At 43.1% G+C, this 12,042-nt stretch overlaps 1 pseudogene across 1 annotated transcript in view; it reads left to right on the top strand.

Annotated features, from left to right (window-relative positions):
• The window catches only part of LOC308611141 (ubiquitin-like modifier-activating enzyme 1), a 58,202-nt pseudogene extending 50,432 nt beyond the window's left edge, over positions 1 to 7,770 (top strand). Inside the window, exons 10-21 of the transcript in view lie at positions 282 to 448; positions 571 to 767; positions 2,400 to 2,464; positions 2,686 to 2,881; positions 3,543 to 3,604; positions 3,727 to 3,913; positions 5,572 to 5,658; positions 6,070 to 6,162; positions 6,286 to 6,467; positions 6,756 to 6,857; positions 6,962 to 7,034; positions 7,733 to 7,770. The product of the transcript in view is annotated as a ubiquitin-like modifier-activating enzyme 1 (transcript). The remainder of the gene's footprint in view (positions 1 to 281; positions 449 to 570; positions 768 to 2,399; positions 2,465 to 2,685; positions 2,882 to 3,542; positions 3,605 to 3,726; positions 3,914 to 5,571; positions 5,659 to 6,069; positions 6,163 to 6,285; positions 6,468 to 6,755; positions 6,858 to 6,961; positions 7,035 to 7,732) is intronic.
• The last annotated feature ends 4,272 nt before the right edge of the window (positions 7,771 to 12,042 follow it).

Genomic DNA, 12,042 nt, shown 5'->3' with positions numbered 1-12,042 from the left:
ACTCGGTGTGCTAGTAACGAAAAACAGTGGATGTTCGGTAGACAAAAGAACAGATACTCAACCCATTGTCTCCTATTGTATCACTGTTTTCCTTTTTTAATCACACCATTCCTCATTTGTCCCAGCCCAATCTGTGTGGCATTTGTCATAGACCACAGAGCCTCCTGACCTCAGAGCCTAGGTCTTGTGCATCATTACTTAAATCAGTTTTCAGAACAGCTCTGTAAAGTTTTGTTGGGTGATTATGTGAATGACAGTTCTGTTTCTCCATCACTACCCAGAAATTGAAGTCTGATACAGATGCTGCAGCTGTGAACCAGATAAACGCACACATCCGTGTGATGAGCCATCAGAACTGTGTGGGCCCTCACACAGAGCATGTGTATGATTGATAAATTCCTCCAAAACCTGGATGGTGTGGACAATGCCTCGGACAATGTGGATGCCCGTGAGTTTTGGGGATGGGTGAGGACGAGGCGAGAGTAATGTGTGTGTTTTAGGGAGTGTGTGTCACCGTGTCCTATCCTGATGTTATTTTCCCCACCCTCACCTGCTGCAACTTTCTCACAGGCACGTATATGGACTGCTGCTGTGTGTTGTACCGAAAGCCTCTTCTGGAGTCAGGCACACTGGGTACCAAGGGTAATGTGTAAGGGTTTATCCCCTTCCTGACAGAGTCATACAGCTCCAGCCAGGACCCTCCTGACAAGTCCAATCCCAGGTGCACACTGAAGAACTTCCCGAATGTCATCGAGCACACTTTGCAGGTGATCAGCCTTGCAGGGAGAAAGAGGTGGAACAGATATGTACTGGGACAGTGTCTCAGTTGCCAAACTTGTTATTCCGATGATGAAGACTCAGTGTATGTAATATCTGCCCTCTCTTTAACTCTCCTTCACTCACTTTAAACCTAGGAGCCTAATGCTTTTCATAATTATTTTTTAACTTGAAATTTTTATTTTGCAAACATACAGGGAAGTATTATTTATACCATGTGTAATACTTTATGTGAGAAGTGTATATCTAAACGGTGAGGATATGTTTCTTTGTGTACAGGATACTATTTTGTTGTTGAACAAAATTAACTTAATATCATCTCTGCTAGTTATTTAGATATCTCTAATATTACGTCCATATTTAGGAATAATTTTCTAATTGTTTCCCAAAATATGTTTAGTAGTTTGTCAGCATAGTTGTGTTTATATAGTACACATACATACAAAAGAGCATAACTCTCATGTACATTGACAAAGTAAAAGCACCCCATTAACTGGTCCTCAGAACTTGGCCCTAATTACAGTCCCCTTTCAAACCACAAATAACCATCCTTTTATCAAAATGATTCTTAACCCAGTCTTTGAGGCTATGTTTAGGAAGTATGGGAACAGGAAGAAAATGAGCAGTAACAGTTCAGTCTGTCACTTTTCCTTCCAGAAGGGATGAGTTTATACTTGTGGAGTCAGTTCAGTATGTGTCTTTCTCCCTTTCCATGCATCCCATGTTGGTGTGTGTGTGTGTGTGTGTGTGTGTGTGTGTAGATACAGAGAGACGGAGAAAGAGATGTGTTTGGGTGTGTGTGTTCATTTCTATACATATAAATCCTCTCCTAGGTTATGGTTCTATTATTGTGTTTCTCTCTACCCAGTATGCAGAAAGGCCAATAAAAAGGATTTTAAAACTAATATACTATGTGCCCTTGGACTTAACCACTTCATGCTTCAGATTCCTTATCTGTAAAATTGGAATGACAGTAGTAACTCTCACAGGAATTCAGAAAATCATGTATACTTAATATGCCCTTGTGACTTTCAAACTAAGCTTTAAATGTGTACATGTTTGCTTATTTCTTATTAACTCCATGAGGTGTAGTTTTACTGTTACAGTGTTTGTCTTTAAAATGAGGAAACACAAGTAAAGATATGCCTGATTGTCACAAGACTGTGGCACAGCTGGCCTTTGAACCTGGATTTCGAGCATCAAGGTGCTCCAGATCACTTCACCAGTGACTATTTATCGACCTCCGAATTCACAGGGGTCAAACCTCTATCTTACTTTCTTCCCAGTCCCCAGAACCTGCATAGAGATCGTTCATGTTTTATTCTTGGTGTGAACTTTTTCTTGAATTGATGCATGACATACCTAGGGTAATGTGTACATCTTAATAAATTCTGCATGAATGTACACTTGTGTGTAAACCTCTTCCCAGATTAAGATCATAGGTTTTTACATTGAAGTGGTGAGGGCTTGACAAGTTTGACGAGACAGATTGGGAGGGTTTTCTTCCTCTGTTCTCCCATAACAGCCATGCTCTTCCTATTTGCTGTATTTCCTGATGGTGGTCCTAAGGCCTACAGAAACTTATTTGTTTCCCGTAACCCACATAGTGTTGATTTGCTCTGTCTGCCATGGATGAGTTTGAAGGTCTCTTCAAGCAACCAGCAGAAAACGTCAACCAGTACGTAATGTGAGTAATTCTGTCCAAATCCTCGCTCACCGTGTCTGCTGCCTGTCAGTCAAAGCATTCTGTAACCAGTGTAACACTAAGGACATGGTCTACTTTTCAAATAATCTAATGATTCCTTGGGCCTTATACATTTGGGAGTCAGCACTGACTTTTCATGCTGTTAAGCTCCCTCTGGGATCACTGTGTAACTCTGAGTTTTTGTCCTCTCTAATTCTTGATAGGGATTCAAAGTTTGTGGAGCAAACACTGCACCTGGCAGGCATCCAAACCCTAGAGGTGCTGCAGGCTGTGCAGCTCAGCCTGGTGCTTCAGCGGCCACATACATGGGCTGACTGTGTGACGTGGGCTTACTAGCACTGGCACAACCAGTGCTCCAACAACATCAGACAGCTGCTGCGCAGCTTTCCTCCGAACCAGGTATTACACTCTTCTGGGCTCCATTTGTCAGAATAGGCTTACTGGAAGCAGTTTGTTACACGCTTTTGACATGGTTCATTGCAGTTCATCCATTTGTGGCAAGACCACCAAGTCCCAGAGATCTCATTAAATGATTAAGTGAGTGATTTTTGAAGTCAAAGACCTGTTCCTCCCAACCTCTCTCCTCTACCTGCCCAGCCCTGTTCTCTCAAGCAACATACTTGGTACCTATTTCCCTTAGATATGACATGAGTCATTCCAGATTCCCTGTCAGGGCTATAGAGATTGTAGAAGAGAAATTTTGGTGTTAAGAGCACGGGACCTAGGTGGCTTCAAATCTCAACTGCATTTGATATTGGGACTAATCATGTATTTTCTCTCTGTGCCTTAGTAGCCTCATGTAGGAAGTTGGAATAATGGTGACCTAATTTCATGAGAGTTCTATGAGGGTTGATTTCTATTTACTAAGTTAATAAATTAAATATGTTACTACACGACTGGCAATCCATAAAAGTTTCATAAATAGCTCTGTGTCTGGCACAAAGGGGGTGCCCAGCGATATACTAATTTGGGACTTCCGGGCTTGAAAATGAGGAGTCACAATTATGAGAAAGACCTCTCCTCTCAGGTCCCACTCTCCCACATCTTTCTGTTTTCCTAGCTTACAAGCTCAGGAGCCCCTTTCTGGTCTGTGCACAGACGCTCATCTTTGATGTCAGCAATGAAGTCTCCTCCCTCAGGTCTCCTACAGTCGGGTCAAATGTGGGTACGTGGATGGGAAGGAGGCTGCAGCTCCTTAGGTGAGTACTGATATGCTTACCCCTCCATACCTTGCCTTCTTTTAGCCCCTGCATCTGGACTAGGTGATAGCTGCTGCCAACCTGTTTGCCCAGGCCTATGGGCTGAGGGGCTCTCAGGACCGAGCTTCTGTAATCATACTCATTCAGTCTGTGCAGGTCCTTGAGTTCACCCCGAAGTCTGGTGTCAAGATCCATGTTTCTGACCAGGAGCTGCAGACCACTTCGTGTGTTGGTGAGGATGTTTACCTAGTTGGCCTAGAGCTAGCATCCTACTTATCACCTACCTATGCAAGCCTCCCCTGTACTTGTGTTTTGCCACTGGCTCTGCTCTGAGATCACAGGCCTGAGATTAATCCACACTGTCCTTTGGTCCTTGCTTCTTCCAATTTAAAATAAGGTTGGTTGGTTGAGGCAAGTTCTCTGATGCCCTACTACTTTGTTCTTCCCACTGTTTCTCCCTCAGGTGCACCAGTTGTCCAGCTCTTTTCTGTGTGTATGTTTGCTTTGTTTTGTTCTTTCTCTGTTTCTTTTTGTGTCCATATGCAGGGACAAATGGATATGATCTTTACCAGTATGCTCTCTGCCTTGATTTCTTCCTTGATTCATTTCATTATAGATCTCCTCATCCACCTCCCCCCTTCTTTGGTATGCCTGTTTACCCTATTGTTATTTATTTATTTACTGATTTATTTATTTATATAGGCTGTGTTGGGTCTTCATTTCTGTGTGAGGGCTTTCACTTCTTGTGGCTCACGGGCCTACTTGCTCTGTCGCATGTGGGATCTTCCCAGACCAGGGCTCGAACCCGTGTCCCCTGCCCTGGCAGGCATATTTTCAACCACTGGGCCACCAGGGAAGGCCTAACCTATTTTTAACCTCCATATATCTTTCCTCATCTCCCTCTCTAGATAGCCCTCCTCATCTCTCCATCTCTAACTACCCCCCGACTCAAATTTCCCCCCCTCTACCGTATTCTGTCTCATGCTCTGTAAGTCTTCCTCTACATTTCATCTTCTTTATATATATCCTTCAATTTCTTCATCTGTATATCTCTCCCCTCCTGATGTATCCCCCGCATTTCCCTTCCGAAATAACTACTCTCTCATGCTCCTCTTTGTATATTTTCTTTCTTTATCTCCCTACGTGTCTCCCTTTCAGGTGTTTTGAACTTTCCCATTCTCTGAACGTTCTCATAATCTTCACATTTATCCTCCTTGGTCTCCCTCTTCAGATTTTTTTCACGTCTCTCCCATTTCATATTACTCTCTTCTTTGCTGTCTGTACACTTTCCCCCTATGTTCCTTTCTGTATCTCTTATCCCTCTGTCTCTTGTTTTCCCTCGTATCTTCCTTCATGTCTCCCCATCTCTCTCTATGTCTTTCTCTTGAAGTATGTTCTCATTGACTCCCTTTTTTTTTTTTTAATTGTGGTAAGAAACACAAAGGATTTACCATCTTTAAATATAGTAGACTTCCAGTTTGGAAGGCTTACTATTTAATGGAATGGATTTTAAGGCTTAATATTTCATTGGATGGATAGATCACATTTTTCTGTCCACTCATTCAGCAGTGAACAACTTCTGTGCTTTCACCTCTTATCTGTCATGATTAATGCTGCTGTCTATATCCTTTCTTAGTGGCTTTACCTGTTGCCCTCAGTGTCTCTACATATCTCCATGTCCCACACACCTGTCTACCTTTTTCTTTTCTGACATGTTTTCTGCCCTATCTTTCCCCCTTCTTTTCTCTTTCCCATGATGTCTCTCCTTTTCAAATCCTTTATCTGCCTGAACATCTCTGCCCCACCCTGGACTCCTGCTGGCACCTCAGACCGTGAACAGGGATTTAACATGTATCTAAGGACTAACGTGTACTTCCTCCCTTTCCGCAGTGGATAATCACCTGCAGGAGCTCGAGCCATGCTGACCAACCAGAGAGCCTCCCTGGGTTCAAGATCTACCCCATCAACTTTGAGAAGGTGCTGTGATGGGGACCTCAACCGTGTATGAGAAATGGCTGAGCCACCCTAAGCATTTTTGGGGATTACAGGCCTGACTGTAATTATGTAAATTTTTTTTTTTTTTTTTTGGTACGTGGCTTTCTCTCTCTTGTGGGCTCTCCCATTACTGAGCACAGGCGCAGGATGTGAAGGCTCAGCAAACATGGCTCCTGTGCCCAGCCGCTCCCTGGCATGTGGGATCTTCCCCGACTGGTGCACGGACCCGTTTCTCCTGCATTGGATGACCCAAGTATCTTTTGTGGTCTGGGCTAGTATTTGGCTGGTCTGGCAGGTAATTGAGGTGAATATACCTCAGTTCCCAGTATCCAGGAAAACTTTTTCTCTTTAACTCTGTCTCTCCTGTTCTTCCTCTGTCCCCACTCACAACAGGATGATGACAGCAACTTTCATATGCATTTCATTGTGGCTGTATTGAGTCTCCGGGCAGAGAGCTATAACATTCCCCCTGCTGACCGGCATAAGATTACAATACTCTATACCTAACCTTGCATCCTTTTCCAAGTTTAACTCTGCCACATTTGAAGTCTTCTGTAGACCTTGAACGTCTCTAACAACTATGTCTTCTCATCACCTTCTGTATTACAGATCAAGCTGATTGCAGGGAAGATCATTCCAGCCATAGCAGCTATAGTTGGCCTTGCAGGTCTGGAGCTGTACAAGGTAGTTCAGGGACACCAACAGCTTGAGTCCTATAAGAACAGCTTCATCAACTTGGCCCTTCCTTTTTTTTCCGTTTCTCTGAGCCTCTTGCCCCACACCATCACCAGGTAAGGGCTTGCTTTTATAGAAACCTTTGGTGTTGCCCATCAGTGATTGATGCTATGTGTGTGTGTGTGCATGCGTAGAAGTTGTGTGTATCTTATTTCGGTAGAACAGGCTCTAGTTTTCATCATACCTGGTGAGAGGCTTTTTTAATTTTGTGTATCCTTTGTTCATTGTTTGAACCTGTGCAAAGTAGGAATGGAACTGGCATGTTTGTGAAATGAAGAGGAGCGTATGATTAGGGCTTGCTCCCATTTTACTCTTTGTGCTTTACTCTGTGCTTTGTCCCATAATACTACAACCAGCAGTGGTCACTGTGGGATTGCTTTGAGGTACAGTGGCTGCAGCCTAATGGTGAAGAGATGCCCCTCAAGCAGTTCCTTGACTATTTTAAGGTAAGACCCTTTCACTCACTGCACCTGTGGTGGTGGTTGCCCAGGTTACTGGTACTGTCCATCCCAGTGACCCTGTTGCCCCTCCTCGTTTCCACCCTCTTCAGACAGAGTACAAGTTAGAGATCATCATGCTGTTCCAGGGTGTATCTATGTTCTACTCCTTTATCAAGACAGCAAGTAAGATCAAAGATCAACTCAGGCTTGAGTTGGGTCAGTGTGCAAACAGAAACAGGTCCTGCCTGGGGTGGGAAACATCAGCTAGCTATGCAACTCATCTTCACTGTTCTCTTAAATTTGTCTCTGTAAGTCTTTCCTCTCTGTTTACTTCACAGACTCTCTTTCTCCTCACCCCAGGATGTCAGCAATAGTGAAACGAGTATCAAAGCAAAAGCTGGGACACCACATTCAAGCACTGTTTCTTGAGCTGTGCTGCAACTAGAGCGGCAATGATTTGGATGTCCCCTATGTACGATACACCATTCGCTATTCCCTCTACACCCATCTACCTCATTCTCAGTCAAATCAATCTATTTCCATTTCTCTTATAGTTGTCGCAAATGCTGAGCCTTAAGTTCTTCTGAGGACTTTTTGTTGTTGCTGCTGCTTTCTACTGTTTGGAGTTGGAATTCTTAATAAAGAGTTATTAATCCAAGTGTGTCATATCATTCTTTTGTCAAAGGCCTGTACCCTGTTGTCTGTGGGAAAGACCAGCCTTTCTTTAGCTCTGTAGGTTCAGGTGATAGTATGAAAGGCTCAGCCCCTCCCACCAGCATGGAATTTGCCTCACATCCAAGCTTATGAGAAAAGATTAAATCCACCTGTTCTGGTAAACCATTGGTTTGCTATTTTTTCCTTTGTCCTCTCTGTTTAAAAAGCAATAGAGGGGGAGTTCAGGAAGATGGCAGAAGAGTAAGTCACGGAGATCACCTTCCTCCCCACAGATACATCAGAAATACATCTACACGTGGAGCAACTCCTACAGAATACCTAATGAACACTGGCAGAAGGCCTCAGGCCTCTCAAAAGGGCAGAAACTCCCCACGTACCTGTGTAGGGCAAAAGAAAAAAAGAAAAAACAGAGACAAAAGAATAGGGATGGGACCTGCACCAGTGGGAGGGAGCTGTGAAGGAGGAAAGGCTTCCATACACTAGGAGCCCCTTTGTGGGCGGAGACTGCTGGTGGTTGAGGGGTGTAGCTTTGCAACCACATAGGAGAGCACAGCAACGGGTGTGGAGGGCAAAGCAGAGAGGTTCCCACACAGAGTATCGGTGATGACTGGGACTCACCAGCCCAAGAGGCTGGTCTGCTCAATGGCCGGGGCATGCAGGAGCTGGGAGCTTTGACTCGGGCTTGGGTCAGAGCGCAAGGAGAGGACTGGAGTTGGCGATGTGAACACAGCTTGAATGGGTTAGTGCAGCACGGCTAGCCGGGAGGGAGTCCGGAAAGAAGTCTGGAGCTTCCAGAGAGGCAAGAGACATTTTCTTCCCTCTTTGATTCCTGGTGCGCGAGGAGAGCGCTACTTAAAGGAGCTCCAGAGAAGGGTGAGAGTTGTGGCTATCAGCGTGACCCCAGAGATGGGCATGAGATGCTAAGGCTGCTGCTGCCACCACCTAGAATCCTGTGTAGAAGCACAGGTCCCTCCTCATGCCTCCGTGAACAGGAAGCAGAGCAGCCCGCCAGTGTCAGGGTCCCGAGATCCAGGGACAACTTCCCCAGGAGAATTCATTGTGCACCTCAGGCTGCTGCAAAGTCACGCCAGATTTGGACACCACAGGCCAGACCTGCATCCATATGCCTCCATCCCCACGGCCTGAGAGAGGCAGAGCCACTGAATCAGTGGCTCCTTTAACCATGTCCTGTCTGAGCGAAGAACAGACACCCTCAGGCAAGCTACATGCAGAGGCAGGGCCAAATTCATAGCGGAAACACAGGAGCTGTGCGGGCAAAGAAGAGAAAGGGGGGCTTCTCTGGTGGCACAATCATTGAGAATCCGCCTGCTAATGCAGGTAACACGGGTTCGAGCCCTGGTCTGGGAAGATCCCACATGCCACGTGGAGCAACTAGGCCCGTAAGCCACAACTACTGACCCTGCACGTCTGGAGCCTAAGCTCCACAACAAGAGAGGCCACGACAGTGAGAGGCCTGCACACTGTAATGAAGAGTGGCCACTGCTTGCCAAAACTAGATAAAGCCCTCACACAGAAATGAAAACCAAGTACAGTTAAAAATAAATAAATAAATGAAAGTACACTTAATTAAAAAATATATTTTTAAAAGATATTTCACACCAGGGTCAAAAACTAAAACAAACAACAAAACACAGACAACAAAAACAAAAAAGATAAAGGGAGATCTCTCCCAGCAGCCTCAGGAGCAGCAGACTAATTCTCCACAATCAACTTCATGTACCCTGCATCAGTGGAATACCTGAATAGACAATGGTTCATCCCATATTGACGGGTGGACTTTGTGAGCAAGATATATTATTTATTCCTCTTTTCCTCTTTTTGTGAGTGTGTATGTGTATGCTTCTGTGTGAGATTTTGTTTGTATAGCTTTGCTTTCACAATTTGTCCTATGGTTCTGTCTGTCAATTTTTTTTTTACTTATAAAATATTTCTTTCCTTAATAATTATTTTTTATTTTTGTTTTAATAACTTTTTAAATTTTATCTATCTTTTCTTTTTTCTTGCTTTCCTTCCTTCCTTCTTTCTTTCCTTCTTTCTACTTTTTCTCCCTTTTATTCTGAGCCATGTGGATGAAAGGCTCTTGGTGCTCCAGCCAGGAGTCAGTGCTGTGCCTCTGAGGTGGGGAAGCCAAATTCAGGACACTGGCCCACAAGAGACCTCCCAGCTGCACATAATATCAAATGGTGAAAATCTCCCAGAGATCTCCGTCTCAATGTCAAGACCCAGCTTCACTCAACAACCAACAAGCTATGGTGCTGGACACCATATGCCAAACAACTAGCAAGACAGGAACACAACACCACCCATTAGCAGAGAGGCTGCCTGAAATCATAATAAGGCCACAGACACCCTAGAACACAACACTAGACCTGGAAATTTTCACCAGAAAGACAAGATCCAACTGCATCCACCAGAACACAGGCACCAGAGTCCCCTCCACCAGGAAGCCTACACAACCCATTGAATGAACTTTAGCCACTGCAGACAGACACCAAAAACAATGGGAACTACGGACCTGCAGCCTGCAAAAAGGAGACCACAAACACAGAAAGATGAGCAAAATGAGAAGACAGAAAAACACACAGCAGATGACGGAGCAAGGTAAAAACCCACCAGACCTAGTAAATGAAGAGCAAATAGGCAGTCTACCTGAAAAAGAATTCAGAATAATGATAGTGAAGATGATCCAAAATCTGTGAAATAGAATAGAGAAAATGCAAGAAACATTTCACAAGACCTAGAACAAGTAAAGAAGAAACAAGTAATGATGAACAGCACAATAAATGAAACTAAAAATACTGTAGAATGGATCAGTAGCAGAATAACTGAGGCAGAAAAAATGGATAAGTGACCTGGAAGTAAAATAATGGAAATAAAACTGCAGAGCAGAATAAGGAGAAAAGAATGAAAAGAACTGCAGACAGTCTCACAGACCTCTTGGACAATATTAAATGCACCACATTCGAATCATATGTGTCCCAGAAGAAGAAGAGAAAACGAAAGGGACTGAGAAAATATTTGAAGAGATTATAGTTCAAAATATCCGTAATATGGGAAAGGAAAAATTTAATCAAATCCAGGAAGCACAGAGTCCCATGCAGGATAAATCCAAGGAGAAACACGCCAAGACACATATTAATCAAACTATCAAAAATTAAATACAAAGAAAACATATTAAAAGCAGCAGGGGAAAACAAACAAACAAACAAACAACACAAAAGAGATTCCCCATAAGGTTAACAGTGGATCTTTCAGCAGAAACCCTGCAAGCCAGAAGGGAGTGGCAGGACATATTTAAAGTGATGAAGGAGAAAAATCTACAACCCAGATTACACTACCTAACAAGGATCTCATTCACATTTGATGGGGAAATTAAAAACTTTAACGACAAGCAAAAGCTGAGAGACTTCAGCACCACCAAACTAACTTTACAGCAAATGCTAAAGGAATTTTTCTAGGCAAGAGACACAAGAGAAGAAAAAGATCTACAAAAACAAATACAAAATAATTAAGAAGTGGGAAGGGGAACATACATACTGATAATTACTTTAAAGGTAAATGGGTTAAATGCTCCGACCAAAAGACACAGACAAGCTGAATGGATACAAATCCAAGACCCATATATATGCTGTGTACAAGAGACCCACTTCAGACCGAGGGACACATACAGAATGAAAGTGAGGGGATGGAAAATGATATTCCATGCAAATGGAATTCAAAAGAAAGCTGGGGTAGCAATTCTCTTATCAGAAGAAAATAGAATTTAAAATAAAGACTATTACAAGAGACAAAGAAGGACACTACATAATGATCAAGGGATCGATCCAAGAGGAAGATATGACAATTGTAAATATTTATGCACCCAACATAGGGGCACCTCAGTACATAAAACAAATACTAACAGCCATAAAAGGGGAAATCGACAGTAACATATTCATAGTAGGGGACTTTAACACCCCACTTTCACCAATGGACAGATCATCCAAAATGAAAATAAATAAGGAAACACAAGCTTTATGTGATACATTAAAAAAGGTGGACCTAATTGATATTTATAGGGCATTCCATCCAAAAACAACAGAATACACATTTTTCTCAAATGCACATGGAACGTTCTCCAAGATAGATCATATCTTGGGTCACAAATCAAGCCTTGGTAAATTTAAGAAAATTGAAACTCTATCAAGTATCTTTTCCGACCACAATGCTATGAGACTAGATAGCAATTTCAGGAAAAGATCTGTAAAAAAATACAAACGCATGGAGGCTAAACAATACACTACTTAATAACGAAGTGATCACTGAAGAAATCAAAGAGGAAATCAAAAAATACCTAGCAACACATGACAATGGAGACATGATGACCAAAAACCTATGGGATGTAGCAAAAGCAGTTCTAAGAGGGAAGTTTATAGCAATACAATCCTACCTTAAGGAACAGGAAACATCTCAAATAAACAACCTAACCTTGCACCTAAAGCCATAAGAGAAAGAA

The sequence above is a fragment of the Mesoplodon bidens genome (genome assembly GCF_964165515.1).
Source record: "Mesoplodon bidens genome assembly, contig: HAP1_SCAFFOLD_158, whole genome shotgun sequence".
Taxonomy (NCBI): Eukaryota; Metazoa; Chordata; class Mammalia; order Artiodactyla; family Ziphiidae; genus Mesoplodon; species Mesoplodon bidens.
This window is presented reverse-complemented; position numbering and strand designations above follow the sequence as displayed.